The following is a 14,270-nucleotide window of genomic DNA, read 5'->3' as shown; positions in this document are numbered from 1 at the left end:
AAAGAGCATTTGGCAAGATTCAACAGGTGTTTATGCCAACATCCTTAGAAAATTCAAGATATCTGATAAAAGTCACTATGAAAATTCTACAGATAATTTCTTGTTTGATGGTAAGATATTAAATGCTTTCTCTCTAAGATTGGTAATAAAGAAGAATATCTACTTACAACTTCTATTCAAATGGATATTCTACTGCTTCTTGGCCTTTTCGCTAAAATCAAGTGCAAATAGAAGTTCTAGCCATTGCAATAATGCAAATAAAAAATATGACAAAAGCTATAAAAATTTAAAAGAAAGAATATCGTTTCTATTTGCAGATGGTATGATTGTTTTTGTAGAAAATCCTTAATATACAAAACAACTTCATAAATAATAAGTGAATTTCATTAGTTTATACTATACAAGGTAAATATACAATATTCAATAGAATTTTTATATAGCTTTAGCCAACCGTTGAAAAATTAAATTTAAAAATTCATTTACAATAGTGTTTAAATTATAAAATACTTGGGAATCAATATGACAAAATATGTGCATTATCTCTACAAGGAAAACTACAAAACAACATGGAAAGAAATTAAAGTAGACTTAATAAGTGAAGAGATACACCATGTTCATAAAGTAAAAAATTAAATGTTATTATGATGCCAATTCTTCCCAAATTTATCTATAGATTCAGTGAAATTTCAAGTGTAAACCTAGTAGCCTTTTCTGTAGACATTGAACTGATTTTAAATTTTATACTGAACTGGAAAGGACCTAACCTATCCAAAACAATTTTGAAAACTAATTTAGTTGTAGGATTTACATGACTTGATTTCAAAACTTTCTACAAAATCACAATAATTAAAACAGTGACTGGCATAAGGATCAACACATAAATAAATGGAATGGAACAGGAGACCCAGAATATGTTCGCACATACCTTGTCATTCGATTTGTGACAAAGTTATGCAATGAGAAAACTAATTTCATCAAATCATGCTGGAATAACTAAATATCGATATTGTTTTGAAAAAGGAACTTGATACCTACTTCGTGTAATACACAAAAATTAATTCGAGATGAATATATATCTAAAAATAAAAGCTAAACTTATAAATCTTTGGGAGTAAAGCAAAGAATAATATCTTCATGACTTGGGGCTACTAAAAGTTTTCATAAACAAATAACAGAAAATATTAATACAATAGAAAAAAGTAACATAATAGACTTTATCAAAATTAACAATGTCTGTTTATCAAAAGATATAAATACATAAATATGCGACTACAGCCTGGGAGGAGAAATATTTGCAAAATGTATATAAAAAATGTGTGGAATCTATGATATACAAGGAACTCTTACAACCAAATAGTAAAAAGCAAAATTCAGTTTGATTCTTTAAATGCAAAATATTTGAACAGGCACTTTACAAAAGATGGTACATAAATAGTCAAAAACACAGGAAAAAGTGCTTCAATTTTATCACTAAACAGACAATAAGTGAAATAATATTTACACAAAAATTAGATAGCGTGTAATACCACTCATAAAATTTTTAGAATAGGATAAGTTAACTGATGGAGGAAAAATTCAGAATAGTGGTTGTCTTTGAGAAGGTGAGAGCACAGATTGACTAAAAAAGGGAATAAGGGAATTTTCTGGCTAATGGGCTTTAGTTGCCAGGTTTGTGCATTTCCCAAAACTCAGTAAAGACTCACTTAAGATTTGTGCATTTCATTGTAAGTAAATTACTTTTAAAATAAAAATATACAAAAATATAAAGCTCTAGTTAATACTGTGAATGCTGAAGCATGTAGAAAATGTATTGATGTCTATGGTTTACTTAGAAATGTTTCAAAAAGTGTTTTATTAGATGAAAAACACTGATATATGAATAAATATGTGACAAGCAATTATAGTACAATGTCAATGGTAGAATCTAGATATTTTGTATCTAGATGGTAGCTGTACAATTCACCTTGGCTATCTACTTGAAAATTTTATAATAAAAATATACATAAAATATATAATATGTAATAAAAATTATTTTAAAATAGCTAAAAAGAATACATTGAAAATGATTATATCTGATAACCCAGAAGGTGGCTGAATAAAACATAAATACACAAAAAATAGTTTTCTAGTAAATGTAATAGAAAACTATGACTTAATTCATAATAACAAAGCTATAAGACTCAACTTATAATAGGAACAAAATCTATAAGACTCAATTAATACTAGTAACAAAAGATAAAATGTAATAGAAGCATATTTGACAAGAAATGTGTGAAAATGATATGACAAAAATTATAATGCTTTCGGGAACTGGAAAATTTCTGACCTGACTGCAAAGAGATATCCCATACACCTGTGTGTAAAATGAATTCATATAGATATTATAGGATAAAAATTTTACTGAAACTAATATAATTCAATGCAATCCCGATGAAAAAAATCTAATGAAATATGAAAAAGTGACTCTAAAATATAGTTGGAAGAGCAAAAGGATTGAAATAATAAAGCAAATTTGGAATAAGAAAGAAAAATCTAAGGGAAAACACTTTGGCATGTTAAATTATAACATGTCAGAATTTAAAAACATGTTGATTTGTCAAATAAATTATTGAGACCAAATAGGGAGCCAAGAAATAAACTTTTATAAATATGACAATATAATAGAAATAATTTTAAATTAGGAGGCATAGAATTTAGTAAAATTCTTGTCACAATTACGTATCTATTGAGACTGTAACAGTGTTCAGCCCCTATAATACATGCTGAATTGACGAAGTTTCTGATAGACATAATGCAAAATGATAAACTTGGAAGAAGAAGATAAAGGAGAATATTTTATATTATTTTGGTAGGTTATATCTTCAAGAAAATATAAAGATCATAAGCCATAAAAGATAAAATTGACAATATTGATTGTGCATAAAGTAAAAATATCTTTAAATAAATATACATCCTAAACAAAGATAAAAACAAAGGATAGAGCAAGAGAATTATCTATGGCATAGATAATGTAAATAGGGTACAGATAGATGAGGCACAGGAGTAAAGCTATTTATTAGTATATGTAGCCAGTTTATTTGTTTGTTTGTTTGTTTGACACGGAGTTTTGCTCTTGTCGCCCAGGCTGAAGTGCAATGGCATGATATCGGCTCACTGCAACCTCTGTCTCCTGGGTTCAAGTGATTCTCCTGCCCCAGCCTCCCGAGTGGCTGGGATTACAGGCACCTGCCACCAAGTCCAGCTAATTTTTTTTTTTTTAGTTGAGGTGGGGTTTCACCACGTTGGCCAGGCTGGTCTCGAACTCTTGACCTCAGGTGATTCACCCACCTTGACCTTCCAAAGTGCTGGGTTTATAAGCATGAGCCACCACGCCTGGCCATGTAGCCAGTTTTTACCCTTAATATTTAAGAGGTTCTTTCTAATTAATGAGAAGACAAATAAACCAATAGAAAAAAATAAGTGAAAGCTATCAATTAGAAATTCATAAAAGAAAAAATACAAATAAGTAATAAACAGGAAAAGATGCTAAATATTATTTTACGTAAATAATAAAATCATAAAATACACATCATAAAAATACACATTGGAATGACAACAGAATATTTTTAGTCTGTAAAAATGAAAATAATATTTCAAATAGATTTTATAATGACTAATGTTAGGCAGAGAATGAAGAAATGATATCTTCCATACACTGGTGGTATAAGTAAACAGAAGCTCTGGAGGGAGATTTTGTAGATCTATCAAATTTTAAAATATTCTTTAATCATCAGCACCAGGTCTAGGCATACATCCTTACATATACAAGTAAATAAAGAGTAATGTGCAAGTGTGTTTATTGCAGAGTTTTTGATAATATCAAAAAATGGAAAAAATCCTATATTTGCAACTATTAGAAATGGTTAAATCAATGGTATATTCACAATATGAAATACTATGTACAAATTAAAAGTTTATATGCTTACATGAAAAGAGATCCATTACTCATTGTTGATTAGAAAACAAATAACTTGTAAAAATGATAAGTATCTGATTATTTTCCCTTTTTTAAGAAAGTATATACTTTCAAACTGTGTTGAAAATGGTCCAGGAATATAAAAGCTAAGGTCTTAATAGTAATTTTCTGTGGGGAAAATATTTATTTGAGAAGTTTAAAGAGAGGTAATACTTTCATGTTTTCATATGTCTTTCTGTAGGCTTATACATTCCTCCCCTCCAACACACACACATTCTAAGAGACAGCATGCTATGTATTTCTTGAAAAAAAATTGTTTTAAAACAGAAAGTGCAATGAAATAAAAAGGAAGCAATGAAATGGAGAGGGAGAAAGAAAGTAAAAAAAGGAGGAAAAGAAAGATGGATGGAGAGAAGGAAGACCATATTGCAGAGACGAAGAGAGCTAATGGAAATTAGAAGTATTTAGAGAATGAAAGATAGGCTGTGGAGACAACTGAATAATGAGTTGTGAGGAGGGACAAATCTTCCCAGCCAGTAAGCTTAGAAGCTGAAAAGGGGGTTGATGCTTTAGAGGGCCCAGATATCACAAATACACACATATGCAGTATGCTCAAGACCTCATGGGTATTCCCTCACTCAGGATCTAATATCCATTATTGGCCGTGCCAGCATGACACTAAACTTCCACTGTTGTAACACTGTTTAATCCCCAGGGGGAAGTGCTTTTCCATATTTATTTCCTACATCTTTGAACTAAATGGCAGCTGCATTTGAATCCTGATTTTTGTGGGTATACAGTTTATTTCATTATCCAGGTAATAAGCATAGTACCCAATAAGTAGCCTTTCTGTCGTTACCTCCTCCCACCCTCCACCCTCAAGTAGGCCCTGGTGTCTGTTGTTCCCTTCTTTGTGTCCATGTGTATTTAGTGTTCAGCTCCCAATTGTAAGTGAGAACATGTGATATTTAGTTTTACGTTCCTGCATTAGTTTGCTTAGGATAATGGCCTCCAGCTGCATCCACATTGCTAAAAAGTACATGATCTCATTCTTTTATATGGCTACATAGTATTCTATGGTGTGTATGTACCACATTTTCTTTATCCAATCTACCACCAATGGGCATTTAGGCTGATTCCATGTCTCTGCTATTGCGAATAATGCTGCAATAAACATATGTGTGCACGTGTCTTTATGGTAAAATGATTTCTATTCCTTTGGACATATACCCAACAATGGGATTACTGGGTAAAATGGTAGTTCTAAGCTCCCTAAGAAATTACCAAACATATTTCCATAATGGCTGAGCTAAATTACATTCCCACTAGCGGTGTATAAGTATTCCCTTTTCTCCACAATGTCACCAGCACCTGTTGCTTTTTGACTGTTTAATAATAGCCATTCTGGCTGATGTGAGATAGTATCTTATTGTGGTTTTCATTTGCATTTCTCTAATAGTGATGTTGAGCATTTTTTATATCATTTTTGGCTGCATGCATATCTTTTTTTGAAAATCATCTGTTCATGTCTTTTGCCCATTTTTTAATGGGGTTGTTTGACATTTTCTTGTAAATTTGTTTAAGTTCCATATAGATTCTGGATATTAGACCTTTGTCAAATGCACAGTTTGCAAATAATTTCTCCTATTCTGTAGGTTGTCTGCTTATTCTATTCTTTTGCTGTGCAGAAGCTCTTTAATTATGTCCCATTTATCAATTTTTGTTTTCTTACAATTGCCTTTGGCATCTTTGTTATGAAATCTTTGTGAGGGCCTACGTTCACAATGCTATTTCTGAGATTATTTTCCAGAGATTTTGTCATTTTCAGTTTTACATTTAAGTCTTTAATTCATCTAGAGCTAATTTTTGCATATTGTGTAAGGAAGTCCGGTTTCAATCCTCTGCATAGGGCTAGCCAGTTATCACTGCACCATTTAGTGAATGAGGAGTCCTTTCCTCATTTCTTGCTTTTGTCAACTTTTTCGAAGTTCAGATGGTTGTAGGTGAGTGGCTTTATTTCTGGGTTCTCTATTCAGTTCCGTTGGACTGTGTGTCTGTTTTTGTACCAGTAGCATGCTTTTGGGTTACTATAGCCTTGTAGTACACTTTGGAGTCAGGTAATATGATGTCTCCAGCGTTTTTCTTTTTGCCTAATATTGCTTTGCATATTCAGGCTCTTTTTTGTTTCAGATGAATTTTAAAATAGTTTTTTCTAATTCTGTGAAGAATGTCATTGGTAGTTTGATAAGAACATCATTGAATCTGTACATTTCTTTGGGCAATATAGTTATTTTAACAATATTGATTCTTCCAATCCATGAGTATGAAATGTTTTTCCGTTTGTTTGTGTTTTCTCTGATTTCTTGAGCAGTGTTTTGTTGTTCTCATTGTAGACATCTTTCACCTCCCTGGTTGGCTGTATTCCTAAGTATTTTATTCCCTTTGTAGCTATTGTGAATGGGATTGTGTTCTTGATTTTGTTCTCAGCTTGGATGTTGTTGGTGTGGAAGACTGCTACTGATTTTTGTACACTTAATTTTGTATCCTGAAACTTTGCTAACGTTGTTTATCAGATTTAGGATTTATTGGGCAGAGATTAAGGAATTTTCCAGGTATAGAATCATATAATCTACAAACGGAAATAGTTTGACTTCCCCTCTTCCTATTTGGATGTTCTGTATTTCTTACTCTTGTCTGATTGCTCTGGTTAGGACTTCCAGTACTGTGTTGAATAGGAGTGGCAAGAGTGGGCATTTTTATCTTGTTTTGGTTCTGAAGGGGGATGCTTCCAGCTTTTACCCATTCAGTATGATGCTGGCTGTGTGTTTGTCACAGATGGCTTTTATTGTTTTGAGATATGTTCTTCCAATGCCTAGTTTTGAGTGTTTTTTACATGAAGGGATGTTAAATTTTATCAAAACTTTTTTTCTGCTTCTATTGAGATGATCATGTGGGGATTTTTTTTTGTTTGTTTGTTTATGTAATGAATCACATTTGTTGATTTACATTTGTTGAACCGACCTGGCATCCCAGGAATAAAGCCTACTTGATTGTGGTGGATTAGCTTTGACGTGCTGCTGGATTTGGTTTGCTAGCATTTTGTTGAGGAGATTTGCATTGATGTTCTTCAAGGATATTGGCCTGAAGTTTTCTTTTTTTGTTGTGTCTCTGCCAGGTTTTGGTATTAAGATGATGCTGGCCTCATAGAATGAGTTGGGGAGGAGTCCCTCCTCCTCCATTGTTTTTGGAATAGTTTCAGTAGAAATAGTACCAGCTTTTCTTTATACATCTGGTAGAATTTGAGTGTGAATCCATCTAGTCCTGGGCTTTTCTGGTTGGAAGGTCTTTTAATACTGATTCAATTTCAGAACTCATTATTGGTCTGTTCAGGGATTTATTTTTTTCCTGGTTTTGTCTTGGGAAGGTGTATGTTTCCAGAAAAATCTATCTGTTTCTTCTAGGCTTTCTAGTTTGTGTTCATAGAGGTGTTCATAGTATCTCTGAAGGCTTCTTTTTGTATTTCTGTGGGGTCAGTGGTAACGTCCCCTTTTCATTTCTGATTTTGTTTATCTGGATATTCTCTTTTTTCTTTATTGGTTTAACTAGTGTTCTGTCAATCTTACTTATTCTTTCAAATGACCAATTCCTGAATTTGTTGATGTTTTGTACTTTTTTGCGTCTCAATTTTATTCAGGTCAGCTCTGATTTTGGTAATTTCTTGTCTTCTGCTAGCTTTGGGGTTGGTTTACTCTTGTTTTTCTAGTTTCTCTAGTTGCAATGTTAGGTTGTTAATTTGATAGTTTTCTAACTTTTTGATGTGGGTGTTTATTGCCATAAACTTTCTTCTTAATATTGCTTTAGTGTGTACCAGAGATTCTGGTATGTTGTATATGAGTTCTCATTAGTTTCATAGAATTTCTTGATTTCTGCCTTAATTTCATTATTTACCCCAAAGTCATTTAGGAACACATTATTTAACTTCTATATAATTGTATGACTTTGTATGATCTTCTTAGTATTAATATCTATTTTTATTGTGCTGTGGTCCAAGAATGTGGTTGGTGTTATTTCGTTTTTTTGTTTTTTTGTTTTTTTGTTTTTAATTTGCTGAGAATTGTTTTATGGCCCATTGTGTGGCCAATTTTATAATATGTGCTAAGTGCAGATGAGAAGATTGTATATTGTGTTATTTTGGGGTGGAGAGTTATATGGATATCTGCTAAGTCCATTTGGTCAAGTGTGAGTTCAGTTCCCAGATGTCTTTGTTAGTTTTCTGCCTTAATGATCTGTCCAATGCTGCCGGTGGAATGTTGAAGTCTTCCAATATTATTGTGTGGTTATATGAGTCTCTTCATAGGTCTTTAAGAACTTGTTTTATACATCTGGCTGCTCCTGTAATGGGTGCATATATGTTTAGGATAGTTAGGTCTTCTTGCTGAATCGAACCTTTTAGCATTATGTAATGTCTTTTTTTTGTCTTTTTTGATCATTATTGCTTTAACATTTGTTTTATCTGAAATTAGAATACCAAACCCTGCTTTTTTCTTTTCTCCATTTGTTTGGTAGATTTTTATCCATTCCTTTACTTTGAGACTATGGATGTCATTGCATGTGAGATGGGTCTGTTGAAGACAACATTTGGTTGGGTCTTGCTTCTTTATCCACTTGTAACCCTCTGCCTTTTAATAAAGGCATTTTGCCTATTTACATTTAAAGTTAATATTGATATTTGCAGATTTGATCCTGTCATGTTGTTAGTTGGCTATTATTCTGACTTGATTGTGTAGTTGTTTCATAGTGTCGATCGTCTGTGTAATGAGGTGTACTTTTGTGGTGACTGGTAACAGTCTTTTTTTTCCACATTTACCATCCTCTTAAGTACTTCTTGTAAGACAGGCCTAGTGATGACAAATTCTCTTAGTATTTGCTTGTCTGAAAAGGATCTTATTTCTCCTTCACTTAGGAAGTTTAGTTTGGCTGGATATGAAATTCTTGGTTGAAATTTCTTTTCTTTAAGTATGCTGAATATAGGCGTCCAATCTTTTCTGGTTTGCAGGGTTTCTACTGAAATGTCTGCCATTAGCCTGATGGGGTTCCCTTTGTAGGTATCCTGCCACTTTAGCTAAAGCTGCCTTTAGCATTCTTTTTTTTCATTTCTACTTTGGAGAATCTGATAACTATGTGTCTTGGGGAATGATTGTTTAGTGTCTCTCAGGGGTTCTCTGCATTTCCTCAATTTGAATGATGACTCTCTAGTAAGATTGTTGAAATTTCCATGAATGATATCCTCAAATATGTTTTCCAAATTGTTTGCTTCCTTTTTCTCCTTCTCTTTCAGGGACTTAATTGAGTCGTATACATGGTCTATTTACATAATCCTATATTTCTTGGAGGTTTTGTTTACTCTTTTTATCTTTTCTTTATTTTTGTCTAAGCAATTTAATTCAGAGAAACAGTCTTTGAGCTCTGAGATTTTTTCTTCAGCTTGGTCAATTCTGCTGTTAATATTTGTGATTGTATTTTGAAATTCTTGAAGTATGTCTTTCAGCTCCATCACATCCATTTCTTTCTTCAAATGGTCATTTTGTCTTTAAGCTCCTATATTTGTTTTACTGTATTCCTTAGATTCCTTGGGTTGGTTTTGACTTTCCCCATAATCTCAATTATCTTTATTCCTATCTAGATTCCGAATTCTATGTCTGACATTTCAGCCATTTCTTCCTAGTTAAGAATCATTTATGTGAAACTAGTGCAGTTGTTTGGGAGCAAGAAGACATTCTGGCTTTTTGAGTTGCCACAATTCTTGCACTGGTTCTTTCTCATCTGTGTAGGCTGATGTTCTTTCCATCTTTGAAGTTGTCATCCTTTGGATGGTTTTTATCTTTATTTATTTATTTATTTATTTATTTATTTATTGTTTTTATCTTCTTTGATGCCCTTTGGGGTTTCATTATGGTACAAGGGGGGTTCAGTCAACTACCTTCATTTCTGGAAGATTTTTGGGGACCAAGGCTCAGATCAGCACTTCTAGGCTGCATGCTCTAACTCTGAGGGCTGGTATCAGTCCCCTTGCTTTATTCTCTGTCCCCTTGAGGTTAGGAACCTGCTGCACTGGAGTGGCCAAGGTGTTCCTGGTCTACTTGCCACAACACTCCAGTGGGTGGTATCATCCAAAGCGCTTTGTCATGGCTGTGGCTGCAAGATTCTTACTTGCTGATGCATGCCAGCAGCTTCAGTAGCATAGTGGGATGCATGTGTGTTGCTGGGGCAGGGGACCGGCAGCAGCAGGTTATTAGTGATTCTCAGCAGTTTTCCCAGCACTTTGTAATTTTGGTGTAGAGATGATTCCATCTTGGTTTCTCATTTCTTGTTCTAGCTGGAGAGTATTCTGGTATTTTTCAGCGTCAGAAACTGGATCCCCTAGAACAAAATCATATTTCTTGGTGGTAACCTGGCTCAACCTTCCCTCTCATGGTGACTACAATGGGAGTACGCATACCCATGCATGTAGCAATGTATATATCCACCTGCCTGCCTTACAGGGCATCTGGGAGAGCCATGATTTCCTTACATTTGTGTGTGTGTGTGTGTCCACACGTAACAATCATGAAGTACAATACCAATTCCTACTATTAATGTATAAATCTAGATACTAGTTAAGAAGTGGTAAAATTGAAATATAAATATTAACAACTTGTATGAAAAAAATAAAATAGTCTACAATTTTTGATAATGATAATTTATCATAAGCAACCATGTAAGTGTTTAAACATGATAAAAATTTTAATTTAATTTCTAAATCTAAGTGTATTTAAGAACCTTAAAAATTTAAGTTGCTACTGCCACAGTAGACTGAAGTTTCTAAAACTAAAATTAATAAAGTACTTCCAAATAATTACAATAAGTCATGAAAGGCTGTCAAATTTGGCATTATTGTCAGTAGTGTATAAATTATACAAAACTCTTGATTATAGTGATTAACAGTGATTTTGCTTAAATACAGATGATATATATTTTATGAAAAATATGTGATAATTTATGAATTATTTGTCTTAAGGTTATTACTTATCCAACAGCACTGGTCCATCAGTAGAATACTCAGATATGTGCAATATAATTGAATGACTGATTCTTTCGTATTTTGCCAAATTTCAATATTATAAAAATTTAGCTTTATATTTTTCTAATTTGTTGTTATAAATGAACATATATCAAGGTTTGAGAATGAGATATATTTATTTAACAGATTGGCAAATTGTTTTAGATCCTTTGAATATTTACTCAGAGTGCATATGGTCCTCCAGTCCGGGCAGATTTTATGCACTGACCTATTGCTAGTTTCTTCACAGTTTAAGTCCTTTATCCAGCTCCTCCCTTTTCCTTGCCATTCTTCACGTGGGAAACATTCACGAAGTCAACCAATCTGTTAATCTATCTGTATGGAGCTTCTCTCTCTTTTTAGTTAATTTAGATACTGAACAAACTCCTTTGCTTTTTCTGTGGTTTTAGCCTCCCACTCTCTTTTGTATAGAATCCTACATGAAGAATTCAGTCCTCTTCATCATCTGTGAGATTCTTCATCCCCCCTGAAGGCACTTGATATGTTTTCATTTCCCATGCATACTATCTCCTGCCATGATGGGAATACAGAGAGGCTCATGCTTGGAGAAAAAGAATGGGGGTGTAATGGTGGAGCTTCTTTTTCTTTACCATCTATGAATACATACCACTTTTGTTGTGCTGGAATAAGCACTGAATTTGGAGCCAGAATCCATATTAAATAGGTTCAAGCACTAGTTTTATTCTACTTGCTATCACCCCTAGAAATACATGTCTCGGGCTTTTCCTTTGCAAAGCAAAGAGCAACAGAGAGGGAAATGGATGGTGATATGGTTTGGATCTGTGTTCCCACTCAAATCTCATGTCAAATTGTAATCCCCATGTGTTAGTGGAGGGGCTTGGTAGGAGGTGATTGCATCATGGAGGTGGGTTTCCCCCATGCTGTTCTCATGATAGTGAGTGAATTCTCATGAGAACTGATGGTTTAAAAGTGTGGCACTTCCTCCCCTCACTCTCTCTCTCTCCTGCCACCATGAGGAGAAGGTGCTTGCTTTCCCTTCGCCTTCCACCATGGTTGTAAGTTTCCTGAGGTCTCTCCAACCATGCTTCCTGTTAAGCCTGTGGAACTGTGAGTCAATTAAACCTCTTTTCTTCATTAATTACCCAGTGTCAGGTAGTTCTTTGTAGCACTGTGAGAACAAACTAATACAGATAGTTTCTTCCTAACCCAAATCTTATTATGGAATAATAAGTGAATTCTCCACCTCTGCCAGGAAGGAATGAAGAGAGAGAGAAAACGAACCTCAATCACTACCACTGAAAAAATGGTGTGGTGAAAGTAGGCATTTGGGAGACACTGAGCTGGAAGATCTACAATTCTAGCTCCTAAGATCACCATGTTAACTCCTATAACGTGTAGGCATGGCAAGATAGTGGCATCTCAGCAGATTAAATTATTTTAAAAAATAATGAGCTTCTTTTATAGACTACAGATTTACTATAAAATAATTTGAGCTATTTTCCTCCTTGGCTCCCCAAGGAGATAAATAAGAATTTGTTTTCTGGATATTTGGGATTTTTCTGCAAGGAAGTTAGGCTATTGTATTCAAGGTCAATCATCCGTTAAATAAATTTAAAAAATATATTTTGCTAAAGTAGCAACATATTCTGCACTCTTTTGGAATGTGACTGAACTCTAGAATACAGTGTAAGTGGCACTATGCCAATTTCACAGGTAGCCTGGGGTGGTTTGGTCTGGCTCCCCACTTCCTGTCTGCCCCACAGTTTTGTCAAAGGCACAGCTTACAGAGTGAGAAAGGCCAATGTCCAAAATGGATTAAAAAAAAAAAAAAAGAGAGAGAGAGAGAGAGTTCTTCAGACAGGAATGTACCTAAAGCTTGCCACTCAATGATAATTAGACTTGGGTAGGAGGAATGAAAGGAAGATTCGTTATCAGACAGCTGTGTTTTTTTCACTAGAATTTGGTTTAGGGGAGAAATGTGAAGTTCATAACTAATATCAATCATGCTGGTATCTCTTTCAAATACATAAATACCAAAACTGAGGGAGAAACCCCAGGATAGAAAGCTACATGCCATGCCATTTGGGATTATTTCCTTTCTATTTGTAAGAGATCAGACATGATTAATATCTGCCCTAACTCAAAAGGAAACACTGTTAGCTTAAAGAAAAGCTCTTCTAATTCTCCTCATCTTACCTGAACTGAACAGCTTCTCTGATGGACATTGATACCCTCCAAATAACATTTCTTTGGAATGTGCACCATCTTTTCTCATAGCTAAAATAGTGTATGAAATATGGCAGCATAAGTGGAAGAACAGCATATCCTTTAAGATGATGACAACATTAGGTTTATGTTAGGACATCACACTCTTGCCTCAGGGGAAGAAAGGGAAGAGAGAGATGATAATGAGAAATTTATCTGATTATACTGAGACCTTGCCTAAAAATTCAATTCTTCAGATTTTTTAATATGTGCTCACTTTTGTCCTTCAGATATTAGAAGGTACTCAATATTGTATGAACATTCTTCAGTGGTTCATGAAATCATGGTGACTTGGGTCTGGGCCCAATCTCAATTCATTTGCAAGGTAAGCATCAATGTTGCCAGTGTTGCACTTTATTGGGAAAATGTTCTCTCACTTTTGTTATTATCATGCCTATATATTTTTTATGAATGAGAGAATTTTATTTTATCATTCCCCTCCCAATACATACACATTCACATGCACACACATAGAGTCAACTCTGGTAGGGTTTATGGGATATATAAAAAGCTGTATGTGAAAGCAAGAATCTTTGGAAAGAAATGTCCTACAGGGTATGAATGTGAACAGCAATATGAGACGGTATTGAAAATAGGTGCAAAAATAAGTAACTCTCTTTACCCTGTCTTTCTGCAGTGTCATATCAATCTTGCATAGTGATTTATACTAGTTGTGTCTAATTGACTCCTACAATTTACCATCAAAGCTAGGTTGAATAGCTTAAATCTGTTCAATTGAGTCAATTGCTCAATTTGAATAGGCCATACCCTTTGTTCTGGGAGTAAGTATATAACATGTGCACTTTTAAAGAAAGGGACTAGCAATTTCTAGAGAAGTATTATTTATCTAAAAGTAATAAAAACTCTTAAATATATGAGGAAGTTATCTACATAGGACCTATTTTATAATACATTATACCACAATCTATGGAATGCAGATGCTGGAAACAGATTGACTGTGTTTAAATC

The sequence above is a fragment of the Papio anubis genome, chromosome 14 (genome assembly GCF_008728515.1).
Source record: "Papio anubis isolate 15944 chromosome 14, Panubis1.0, whole genome shotgun sequence".
NCBI classification, from domain to species: Eukaryota; Metazoa; Chordata; class Mammalia; order Primates; family Cercopithecidae; genus Papio; species Papio anubis.
Note: the sequence above shows the minus strand (reverse complement) of the source record.